This window comes from Canis lupus, chromosome 20 (assembly GCF_048164855.1).
Source record: "Canis lupus baileyi chromosome 20, mCanLup2.hap1, whole genome shotgun sequence".
In the NCBI taxonomy this organism is placed as follows: Eukaryota; Metazoa; Chordata; class Mammalia; order Carnivora; family Canidae; genus Canis; species Canis lupus.
The window spans coordinates 20,225,237-20,237,761 of NC_132857.1; the positions used below are offsets into that span (position 1 = coordinate 20,225,237).

The window sequence follows — 12,525 nt, forward strand, 5'->3', positions numbered from 1 at the left end:
TATTTTGATTTGCATTGTTCACTGATAGTTGTAACATGTGAGTAATCCTGAACACAAAGAAAATTAGGCAAATTCTCAGCTTCCACCCTAGACTTACTGAATCAGAAACTCTGCAAAAGGGGCCCTACCATCTGTGTTTAAAAAAAAACTCCTCCAGCTGATTTTTATGCACACTAAAGTTAGAGAAGCCCTAATCAAACTTTCTTACAGAAAGTGATATGCCGGGATCCCTGGGTGGCGCAGCGGTTTGGCGCCTGCCTTTGGCCCAGGGCGCGATCTTGGAGACCCGGGATCGAATCCCACGTCAGGCTCTCAGTGCATGGAGCCTGCTTCTCCCTCTGCCTATGTCTCTGCCTCTCTCTCTCTCTCTCTCTCTGTGACTATCATAAATAAATAAAAAATAAAAAAAAAAAAAAAAAAAAAAAAAAAAAAAAAGAAAGTGATATGCCTGGTCTTTTCCATAGCTCTGGGATTCCCAGTCTTATGCAAAAATGTGCTTGCAGATGTTACCCACTCCCCTTCCCCAGGGAACACTGCTAACTGAGGGCTTAGAGACTTCTGGAGGAAAGTGGAGGCAGAAAAGGGATTACAGAGCTCCTAATATGTGCTAGACAGTGTGATTTGTGCCAGCAAAGTTGTGCTTCCTTACAATGATTGGCTTCTTTGACTTAACAATATGCATTTAAGTTTCTTGCATGTCTTCTTGTGGCTTTCTTTTTTATTACTGAATAATACTCCATTCTATGGGTGTGCCATAATTTCTCTATCCATTCACCTATTAAAGGACATCTTGGTTGCTTCCAAGTTTTTGACAATTAGGAATAAAGCTGCTATAAACATTCAGATACAGGTTTTTGTGTGGACATCAGTTTTCAACTCATTTGGATAAATACCAAAGTGCACAATTGCTGGATCATATGGTAAGAATATGTTCAGCATTGTAAAGAAACCTGTCAGACTGTATTCCAGAGTGGCTGTACCATTTTGCATTCCAACCAACAGTGAAGATCTTATTGCGTTACATCTGCACCACCATTTGCTGTTGTCAGTGTTTTGGATCTTGACCATTCTAATAGGTCTATGGTGGTATCTTGTTATTTTAATTTGTGATTCCTTACTGGCATATGATATTAATATATGTTGAGCAAATACATTTGCTTATTTGTCATTTACAAATCTTTGGTGAGGTGTCCAGATCTTTTGCTTATTTTCAAATTGAGTTTTATATTTTCTTATTCTTGAGTTTTAAGAGTGCTTTGTAAAAAAAAAAAAAAAACAAAAACACTTTTTTAAAGAGTTCTTTGTATATTTTGGATGATACATATATGTTTTGCAATATTTTCTCCCAGTCCGTGGCTTGCCTTCTCATTCTCTTGACGGTGTCTTTTACATTACAGAAGTTTTTAATTTTAATTGAATCCAACTTGCCAGCGTTTTTTTTTTTTAATACTATCTTTGGCATTATATCTAAAAAATCATCATCCCCAAGCCCATGGTCATTTAGATGGTCTCTTGTGTTCTTAAGTGTTGTCTACCTTTTTCCATTAGAGCCCTTAGCATATTAATTATAGTTATTTTAAAATTCCTGGTCCTATCATTCCACATTCCTTGCCATATCTGAGACAGTTTCTGAGGTTTGCTCTGTCATCTTCAAACTATATATTTTTGTCTATTAGTATGCCTTGTAACTTATTGTTGAAAACCAGACATCATGTACTGGATAAAAGTAACTGGAATATATAACCACCTAGTGTTGGTAAGGTGTGGGAAGGGGGAAGCATTCTGTAGTCCTATGATTTGGTCTTAGTCTTTTAGTGAGCCTGGGCCCCTAGGCTGTGACCTTTACAAGTGATTCTCAGTTCCCCACCCCATCCTCCTTAGGTAAGACAGGAAAACTAATGGGGAATGGAGTTGGGTCTTTCTTTTCCCCCAAGTTAGGTGGACTGTGGTAAAACCCCAGTCTCTTGGGCTCTGGTGACATAGTTTCTCTTGAGGACAAGCCTTATTAAGAAGAACAGAGTGTTCTGGCCCTATGTCAGAATGGCTAACTGTTCCCCTCCCCTTGCCAGAAGCATGAGAAGACTTTTCCCCCCAATATTCACTGTGAGAGCCTGGTAGGGCTTCTGGAGGTAAAACTCACGAAAGAGTGGGAGTCATCCCATGAGTGACCCCCCAATGGAGAGTTTTTAACTATCAGACTTGTCTGCATTGAACTCCAGCAATTAGTCCATTCATTACTGCTCAGGTATTCTACCATAGAGGTTCCTGTTGAGGTTTCTGTATGTGAGTTTCTGTTCTGGTAAGTTGTAGTTCTCTGTATCAGTCTGTCTGCCTCTCCAGATTTTGTGACAGTGTTTTGGTTTATGACAGATCTAATAAAAGTTGTCAATTTTTTAGTTCAGCTTTTTTTCTTTTCATGTGGGCAGAAATGACCATTTCCAAGATGACTGTGTGCTAGACCAGCATTGGAAGTCACATGAGGAACACCAAAAACTTAAATTCTTTTATTTATCAAACATGCATATAATTCTATGTTCCAGGCCTTGATTTAAGCATTTATAAATATTAATCCTAATAACTACCCTACGAGGTAGATCAAATTATCATCTCTGTTTTGCAGTTGGGGAAACCAAAGGCACCGAGAGATTAAGGATTTGCCTAGGGTCAAAAGTAAGTCATGAAACCAGAACTCATTTGCAGGCAGTCTGTCTCGAGACAGGTATTTATCCACTACCCTGTGCTGCTGCTTATAAATGAGAATCCATTTCTATTCCAAGTATGTGATCTTCATCTTAATACCAAATCAATTTATTTTCTTTCTCTGTGAGGATCTTAACTTTCCCCTTTCAGTTCTACTTACATCTACAGTTGACCCTTGAATAACATGGGTTTGAACTGTATGGGTCCACTTATATGTGATTTTTTTCTGATAAATACAATACAGTACTGTAAATGTGTTTCCTTAATGTTTTCTCTCACTTATTTTGTTGTAAGGCTACAGTATATGTAACATACAAAATATATTTAATTGATTATGTTATTAGTAAGCCTCTGGTCATCAGTAAGCTCCTAGTAGTTAAGTTTTGGGGGAGTCAGAAGTTATATACAGATTTTTGACACTGTGGGGGGTCAGCACCCTTAACCTCTGCATTGTTCAAAGGTTCACCATACATAGATAAGAAAGCTGCTATTATATTACCCAAACTCCATTTCTTATGCTTAGACTTGACATGCAATTAGAAGTACAACCATGAAGTGGGCTCATTAATGCAGAGAGACATGATGAGAACCAACTGTAATCCCAAAGCTTGCATACAGAAGGAGTAAGATTGTAATTTAGCTTTTATTAATAAGCAATAGGAGAACTTCTACGTGCAAAAGTGGTGTTGGTGATTGAGTGACTCTTACAGAATATGTCATTTGTATGACCGTTAGCCCTAAAGCCCAGGATGCTGCACCTATATCATGGATCAACTCTTTATCCACATTAATGATTTAAGAAGAAATGCTTCTACTTCTTGTTTTCACTTTGTGTACCTCTTCCTGAAGTTGCCTAAGAAGGAAAGCTCAGATTGTTTCCAAGCAGCAGTGTCAGCAGAAATGGGAGAATACCAGATGACAGTGACTCTCAAAAGGTGATAGTGGATAGCTGAGGCAAGAAGGTGGTTTCATGTGGGCACATTTCTCTAACAAGCAATAAAGTAGGGGCGCCTGGGTGGCTCAGTCCATCAAACATCCTACATGTCCCACTTGGGCTCAGGTCATGGTCTCATGATCTCAGGGTCCATGGGATCAAGCCCCACATCAGACCCCCAACACAGCAGGGAGTCTGCTTCTCCCTCTTCCTTTGCCCCTCACCTTGCTGGTGCTCTCTTTCTCTCAAATAAATAAAATCTTAAAAAAAAAAAAAAAAAACAAGCAAGAAAGTATTATTTTGAGGTAGTACTTCAGTGGTAGGCAGCCTCAAAGATGGCCCCCAGTGATCCCCACCTCCTGTTTCAAGACCTGCATAATCTTCTCCCTTTGAGTAACTTGCCTCAAACCAATAGACGCCCTCAACATTGAGGGGATGACACATCTGTGATTATAAGAGAATGTAACTTCCATATTCCTACAAGTTTCTCTCCCTTGTTGGCTGCGATGAAGCGTATTTATATTTCTATGTTAGGGGGGCCACATGGCAAGTAAGGATGTCCTCCAACCAACAGCCATGTAGATACTGAGGTCCACAATCCACAGCTCCCATGGAACTGAATACTGCCAATGATCACCTAAGTGAGCTTGGAAAAAGATCCTTCCCAACTTGAGCTTTCAGGTAACACACCCCAGCCCTGCTTGATAGTGGCCTTAAGCAGGCCCAGCTGATCTGTGCCCGGATTCCTGACTCAGAAACTATGAGATAATAGACGTTTATTGTTTAAGCTGCTAAGTAGCAATAGACAGCTAATGCAATTTCTAGCACAAACTCTTAGGTAAGCATTACTTCTGGATTTCATATTTCCACTCACCTATTCTCATCTTGTTGATAGTGCAAAGAAAATCTATATTTAACATTTTTTGCAACTTTATCAAAATGTTGCTAAAATATTTTGTGAAGAAATTTGTAACACATAAATGCTGATTCTGTGTCACTAAAGTATGCTTTCCTTAGTGACCAGGAAATTTTTTGATGATCTTTAAGAGGTCAACTGGAAGGAAAGCATGGTTTGTATCTCAAGAATCTTGCTATAGTTAATTAAGTCCTACTAGACTAGAACTATCATTTTTATCTCTGGCAATATAAAATATATGGGAAATTACTTCTAATGTGCAGATGGAAAAGCCTTTACCAACTTTGCTCTTACTTAAAAAAAAAAAGTCTGTTGAAAGTCATTGACAAGCAAAAATCCTTTCAGCAATGGATTTTTTTTTACCTGATCCAGTAATGTTATCTGAAAAGGCAAATTCATATTGGAATCTCTGTTATGAGTACATATCTATAAAGAGAAATACCAGTATTTGGATTGGAAAAGAAGGCTGAAATTAACATAGATATCTATTACATCTCTAACAGAGATGAACTATTACGGAGATTACAGATATCTATTACAATTTTATTAGATAAAATTTAAAGTGGCACTTTAAATTTTATTTCTAATATTACTGATAAAATTAGATTGTGTAGCAAATAGGAATTTGAAAGAATTCAGTCATTTATATAAATATTTTTTTTGTGAGTGAACCATGTGCCAGGCTCTATTCTAAGCACTAGAATATGTAGTAAACAAAATAATAGACAATATTCCCTTGGAGCTTATGTTATAGAGACAGGGGCACAGTAAAATAATCAACAAACAAGCAAATAATAATGCCTGGCAATGACAAGTGATACAAAGAACAGTAAAACCAGGTTTGGGTGAGAGAGTGGCCAGAAGGTTACTATGCGGATGACATAATCAGGAAGGGGCCTCTCTGATGAGCAGGCATTTGAGGAAAGCTGGAAATGTGGGGAATGAATGTGGTGGACTTTCGTATTCCAGATGACCAAATAGGCTGTGGAGGAAGGTTGCTGGAAACAAATAAATGACTTCTTCAAGGTTCTATGGCATGTACTATATACAGCTGGACATAGTTTTATGAGAGGTAATTTAAAAAGCCTGGGCTGTAGAGCTAACCTCCTGGTTTAAAGTCCAATTCTAACTTATTAGCTGGGTGACCTTGGGCAAGTTGTAAACTTCTCTGAAAAAAAAAGAGGCTAATAATTACACCCTCATAAAGTGGTCATGAGGGTTAAATAATGTGCAAAAAGTACTTAGAACAGGCTTCAGCCCATATTTAGTAATAATAAACATTAGCTACTGTTCTTAATAAGTTTCCTCTGTTACAACATTTATTCTTTATTAAATAAGGTCAACACATAGCACTCTCTGGAGATATAACGATCTGCCTCTTATAAGATGAGGGCTCTAGCCTTCAAATTTGCAAACCCAAATTCCTAAGTAGCTTTCCTGGCCTCCTGGAAAGTTTTAGCACAGGAACCAGGAACTAGCTTTTCAGACACATTAGGTATAAAATCCATTGTTAAAACAAAGGTCTAAAGAAGCAAGTGTCAAAGATTCTTTGAAATCATCTAAGAAAGTCACACATTTTCTAAAATGTAATTTTTATAGTGGTTTGGGCATCAGGAAGCCTTGGGTTTAGATCCTGGCTTGGGAAACATTGGTGTCTTGGACCTATCATCCTACCTCTCTAAACCAGAGTTGTTATAGCTGATACTCTTACAGCATCTATTACATGCCAGATACTTTTCTAAGATGTTTACATAGATTAGCTCTTTCTTTACAAAGTGGTTACTATTACCATCTTCGTTCTACAAATGAGTGAGCAAATTGAGGCAGAGATCAAGTGACTTTCTCAAGGTCACAGCCATTTAAGTGACAGAGTCAGGATTTGAATAGATTCTGGGGCTCCAAGTGTGTGTGCTTAAAAGCCTCATACTCTACTGCCTCCATAATAGTGGAGAACTATTCTACCTCATAGGTAGAACTATATTAAAAGAGGTTGTGTGTAAGCACTCAGCACAGTGCAAGACACTAAGTAAATGCTCAATAACTATTTGTTGATGATTGGCTATACAAAGTCATAGTAAATTATATCATAGTTAATAGACTATCTGCATACTTTATAATGGCTGAATAATTTCCATTATTTTTCATGTTTTTAGATAATCTTGTATATATTACATCAACTTGCAAATCCATTATAGTCTAATAACCCTATTGGATTACCTGGCAAAATTTGTTTGTACCGAGCGCATGCTGGTCACCTCTTATGTTTCTAAATGCCCACAGACCATCTGTTTGAGAATCTATTTTAGAATTTTACTTGCAATCAGTGTCAAGCTCATCATTTACATATTTGCCTTCTTTGCATTTTTGGAACTTGGGGAACTTCTAGTTCTCTTTAGGATGAAAATCTAGTTTATATTACTGGCATACTTCATTAGTAATGAAGACCATTAGAAATTTTCTACGTAGTTTTCAATTTTTTGCTAAAGTAACGGGATGATTGCATTATACTAGAAAAGCATTTGAATCATACAACTAGCAAATCACTTCTATTTCAAACCCATAACTGTATCAGTTTGTGGGGCTGATCCAGCATAAAATTAGATTACTCATCTGTTAGAGGAAATTTTCCAACAGGAAAATTTAGGTAGGATATGAGTCATATAATCTGACATTCTTCTGCTATCTAAATAAATCCTATTTCTTTTAACTAAACCATATGTTTTAAAGGAGTAAAGAAGAAATAAAAATGTAAAATTTTTGTGCATAGAACCCCTTGACCAATTAGATATTTTATACATTTGAATTTCTGAATTATAGTTGTACCTTGAAAATAGGTCAGTCATTTTCTTTGCAGCAAACCTTTCCAAGTGCATTTGTTTCTTAAATGATTTCTGGTTACTTAAATATAGCAAAGAAATAAAGCTATGCATATTTTTGTTTTCTGTGTAGATGGTACTCTCTAAAAGCAAAAGCTAGTATAAACATTTTGAAATATTGAAATGTATAGTACATGGTCTCCCTTCTTAAATTTTCTAAAGGTCACTGGCATTGTTGGGAGATGAGAATTAAACTACAAAACTTCAGTTTGTCAAATTGTATTTTATTTATCAGTCTACACTTAAAATGGTAATAAGTTGCTTCCATGGAGAAGTTTTGGTACAACAGTTGGAATCAGGGCACCATTGACATGAGTTTGGCCTTGGCCACAGGACCAGAGGTTGTGCTCCACCCCCTGTCCTCTATCCTCCTTTAGTTTGGTCTGCTGAGAGCTGAGGAGCTTTGTAGTATAACTACAAAGGATGGAGGTGGTAAGAGAAGGAAAACAAGACAGAGCAGACCCTTGGTGGATCTCAGAGAAACACTCCTATATTAGCTGAGAATTTAAAGTTCACGTGAGTGTGTCTCTGTGTGTGTTTGTGGATTTAGATAGACTTACAACTCCTTATTGTTAAAACCAATGAAAATTGAATCTCTTGCTTGATTTTTCTGCATCATTTGATATCATTTGTCTTCTTGAGATGCTTTTGTCCTATGATTTTAGTGGCCTTCTTGAAATACTTTTTTTTTTCCCTTTTGACTTTCATGACTTCTAATTCTCCTGATTTTTCTACCTTATGTGACTATTCCTTTTTAGTTCTCTTTGGGGAATTTTTCTACCTCAGTTCACATCTGAAGTGTCAGTGTTTCATTGAATTCTGTCTCAGAAAATTTCTCCCTTGTTTACATTCTCCCTGGTTTTCACTTCCCTGATTTCAATTATCGGTTGTGTGCTGATTACTCCCAAAGGTATTGTGGGATTTCAGAACTCAATCCAGACCTCTTCTGGATTCTAGATTTCTTTAGATGTTCTGTGGACATTTCAAATTCATTGTGTTCACAGCTGAACTCATTATCACTCTTCCCAAACTTTTTTTTCCTTATATTCTCTCTAGTGAATGGTAGCACTCCAGTAGCCAGTATGTAAGAGTGTCATTCCTTTTTTTTTTTTTTTAAGATTTTATTTATTTGAGAGAGAGAAGGAGAGAGGGAGAGAGGGAAAGAGAGAACACAAGCAGGGAAAATGGCAGGCAGAGGGAAAGGGAAAAGCAGACTCCTCACTGAGCAGGGAACCTAACATGGGGCTCAATCCCAGGATAATGGGATCACAACCTGAACCAAAGGCAGACACTTAACCAACTGAGCCACCCAGGCACCCCTTAGGGTGTCATTCTTGACTCCATTCTTACCATATCCACCTTTTCTCATAACTTACCAAGTCCAGTGGAGGCTACCTATCAAACACCTAATCCGTTGATACCTATCAATGGGTTCTCTCCTGACCCCGTTGTCATGACCATAATTCAAGTCACTATTGTCTTTTCTCTAAGTTATTGTATTGGCCACCAACTTAGCCTCCCAGTCTCCAACCTTTCCTTCTTCCTCTTCATTTTCCACATCACATATGATGCTTCTAAAACACAAATCCAATCATGCTGTTTTACATACAACCCTTCTATGACTTCACATTACTTTAAAGTAAATTCCAAACTCTACACCATGGTTTACAATACCTTTTCTAATTTAGTCTCTGTTTATTTTTCCAGTCCCACTTATACACACTTTTCTTTCTATCTACAACTTTATTGAATTATTTTCAATTACTCAAAGGCACCAATTTCTCTCTCACCTCCAAGCATTTGCATTGGGATTCTCTTTGCTTGAAGTACTTTCTTCCACATTTTCTCTCTGGCCAACTCCTAACCATTCTTTATGTTTCAGCAAGAAGTCTTTCCTGAAATGCCAGACTGGGTGGAGTGCCCACTCTGTGCTTTTAGAGCATTTATGGGATGCATTTAAAGTGGTCTGTTTGCTCGGTCTCTCTATTAAGCTCCATGAGGAGAATCTGTTTCATTCAGTTTTCTATCCCCTGCACCTAGGCCTGAACATGGCAGATACTTAGTAAATATTGAATAAATGAGAGAAAATCAAGACCAAGATGAAAATGGAAATGTATTTGTCTGGCACCACAGGCCTATATTGTACTACTGAGCAAGAGTAATCTTCACAGTCACATTTGCATTCTTTCTGTGTTCCAGGCACCTTTCAAAGCAATTTCCATACATGTGCTTTTCCCAACAATCCTAAATAGATGAGGATTTTGATGCCTAGATAATGAGGTAACTAGCCAGAGGTAAGACATTTGTTAATTTGGTGCTTTCGCTTCTTTGGTAGGGGAGCTGTGAGTGTTCACTATGTGTAACAAAATATGTTACTAATCATATTTTGCATCAAAGTACCACTAACATGATTATGACAGACTTCAAGTTTGAGGCTTCAGGTTCTCCAAAACAAGTTTTAAAAGTCTTTAAATTAGAAAATGTCATTTTATTTTAAATAGCCATTCATCCTTTTTATGAAAAACTGTTATATAAAATTATTTTTCAGAACCTTTTTCAACATTATATAAATAATGTAAAATTTCAATGAGACTACCCTCCTTTATTCAAAATAGTTTCAAAGCCTTCTTGAGAAGGACAGATGGGGTATGCCTGGGTGGCTCAGTGGGTTCGTGCCTGCCTTCGGCCCAGGGCATGATCCCAGAGACTCAGGATCTGGTCCTACGTGGGGCTCCCTACATGGAGGCTGCTTCTCCCTCTCCATATGTCTCTGCCTCTCTGTGTGTCTCTCATGAATAAATAAATAAAAATCTTAAAAAAAAAAGAGAAGGACAGATGGTGTTTTCATCATCTACAATATTATGAAGGATACCAAAGTCAGTTGAGGTGAGGCAAAGTACAATGTTTCATAGCACCAGGCCATTAATTTAAGATGCATAAAGAAATTTGTTCAGAATTGGAAATCTTTACAGGATCCCAAAAAACCCACAACATATTTAGCCATCCAAATTGCATTTCACAAGCTTCCCAGTGCATTCTATTTTTCTGCAAGAGATTAGTCAATATTTTGGTAATCAGATTTTGAACAGGCTGTTTGAAACTCTGCTTTTCACAGAGAAGGTGATCAGGGTATATGTTGATGGAGTGCTTTTAAGTGGCAACACTTTCAGCTTTATATAAGCCAGTTGATTAATGTTGTGTAAAAATTAATCCATGGCAATAAGCACTGGAAAGAGTTATATAAAACTTAAACCAGTAAATGTACTTAGAGTGGTGAGATTTTATTTTTCCCCCTTAATTTTGTGGAGATGCTGTATGTGCCATAGACAAAAATCAGGGAGAGATACAAGGTCTGTCTAGCAACTTCTGGCTCATGTCTACCTGAACTCTTAGAAAGCAGCCTTGTCACCCTGTGGCCTCTCCCTGCAGGCTGTGATGTCTATTTTGGCTCAAGACTTGTGACATCAGTTAATAAGCTTTCTTCTGTCCCAAAGCACAAAATTAACTGTGCTTATTTGATTAGCCCAAATGCTGTAAAAACCCTATGCTCAGAAGCACATGGTTGGGTTGGGTATTTAAGAGCTTCCAGTGGAGCCCAGGGATAGAAACAGGGATGGTGGCGGATGCTTTCTCCTCTACCCCTCATTGTGGGTGTCATACTGCTGGAGAAGAAATAAGGGAACAGCTGGAGCGAGGCAGGGCCCTTGGCAGCAGAACATGGTGTCAGAACCCAATTTGGCAAAGCAGAAAGTGGTTGGTAGTTACATCAGGAGTGCCAGCTCCTTTCCAGCTGCCAAGAGAGAATGGCTGTGGGTGGGTGGGTAGAACAAAGAGGCAAAGGGAACAACACAAGCCCATTTCCAAGGAGGGGTAGGAAATAAGTGTGCAGAAACTGCCCTCAGAGATGTGACATGGTAGTGGCTACTCTGTGTGTCTTGTCGTAATCTGTATTAAGTGAATTACAGATGAGGTAAGGTTGCCATGTACTGCCAGAAACTGTGTACTTGACACTCAGTGATACACTTCTAATGAAGCCAAAGTGGGCTTTGTTCATGGATTCACTCTGACGCCACACAGGATGTTAAGAAACTAGCACAGGGCTCCTGGCATCTCTATGACAGCACAGTCTTGGCACAAAAAAGCAGCCCATTAGAATTTTGAGGCTCTTGTATGACTTCTGATCCAGAAGAGGGCTCCTTGAGTTTCAGAGAAACATGTTAGTTTCTAGATCCCTAGAACTCCAGGGATCCACCAGGCTTGCCAAAGTAGATTAAGTAGACCAATTTACCATATATGACCCCTTGAAAATAATATGTCTAAATATAAATGAGCAATCTTCCAGCAGGAGAAATGAAATATTATTATTTAGTATATTGACTCCTTATCTTTAGTTCTCTTCTTACAGACCCTCCGTGTAGAACTGCCACTAAGTGTCATATCTCTGCTGGCATCTTCCTCATTGCCTTTTTCCCAGTACTCCTTGATAATGGGTACTGCTTGATCCTTTTGCCTTTTTGTTCTACCCACCCACTGCAGTCCTTTTTTTTTTTTTTTTAACTTTTTGTCAGCCCAATAACAAGCAGTGGGCCCAAAAGAAACCAACTACAAAGCCTTGAAATAAATGTTTATATCAGTTTTATTTTACTAATCCCACCTCATTCTGCTTGTCCACATCACTTTGATACATACAATATTAATATATATAGTTCTTTTCCATATTCTGCCCTGTACTTGTCATCTATTTCTTTGATCTCTCAGTTTAGTCTCTTCTTAAGCAGAAAATAAAAATTACTTAAAGATGGGAATGTGTCTTTTATTATTTGGTATTCTATCTAATGCATAAAGGGTGAACTGTGAACAATACAGTGATAGAGTTAATACCAAGTGTTTTTATTTCTTTACTCAGTGCCTGAGACAATGCATGTACAATTAGACCTTTAAAAACCTTTTGTGTTTTATGAAATGATTTTCTATGTAGTTTTGATTGTGAATCTATCTAGAACAAGTTGTTTGACTTCCTTCAATATAGTTTTATTTATATTTTATTTTTTTAAGATTTTATTTATTTATATGAGAGAGTGAGAGTCGGTGAGAGGGAG

General features: G+C 37.7%; 1 protein-coding gene across 3 annotated transcripts in view; it reads left to right on the top strand.

The window, feature by feature from the left end:
- SMIM43 (small integral membrane protein 43) overlaps positions 1–12,525 on the top strand; it is a 38,413-nt gene that overhangs the window by 3,862 nt on the left and 22,026 nt on the right. The gene's annotated exons all lie outside the window — the stretch shown is intronic.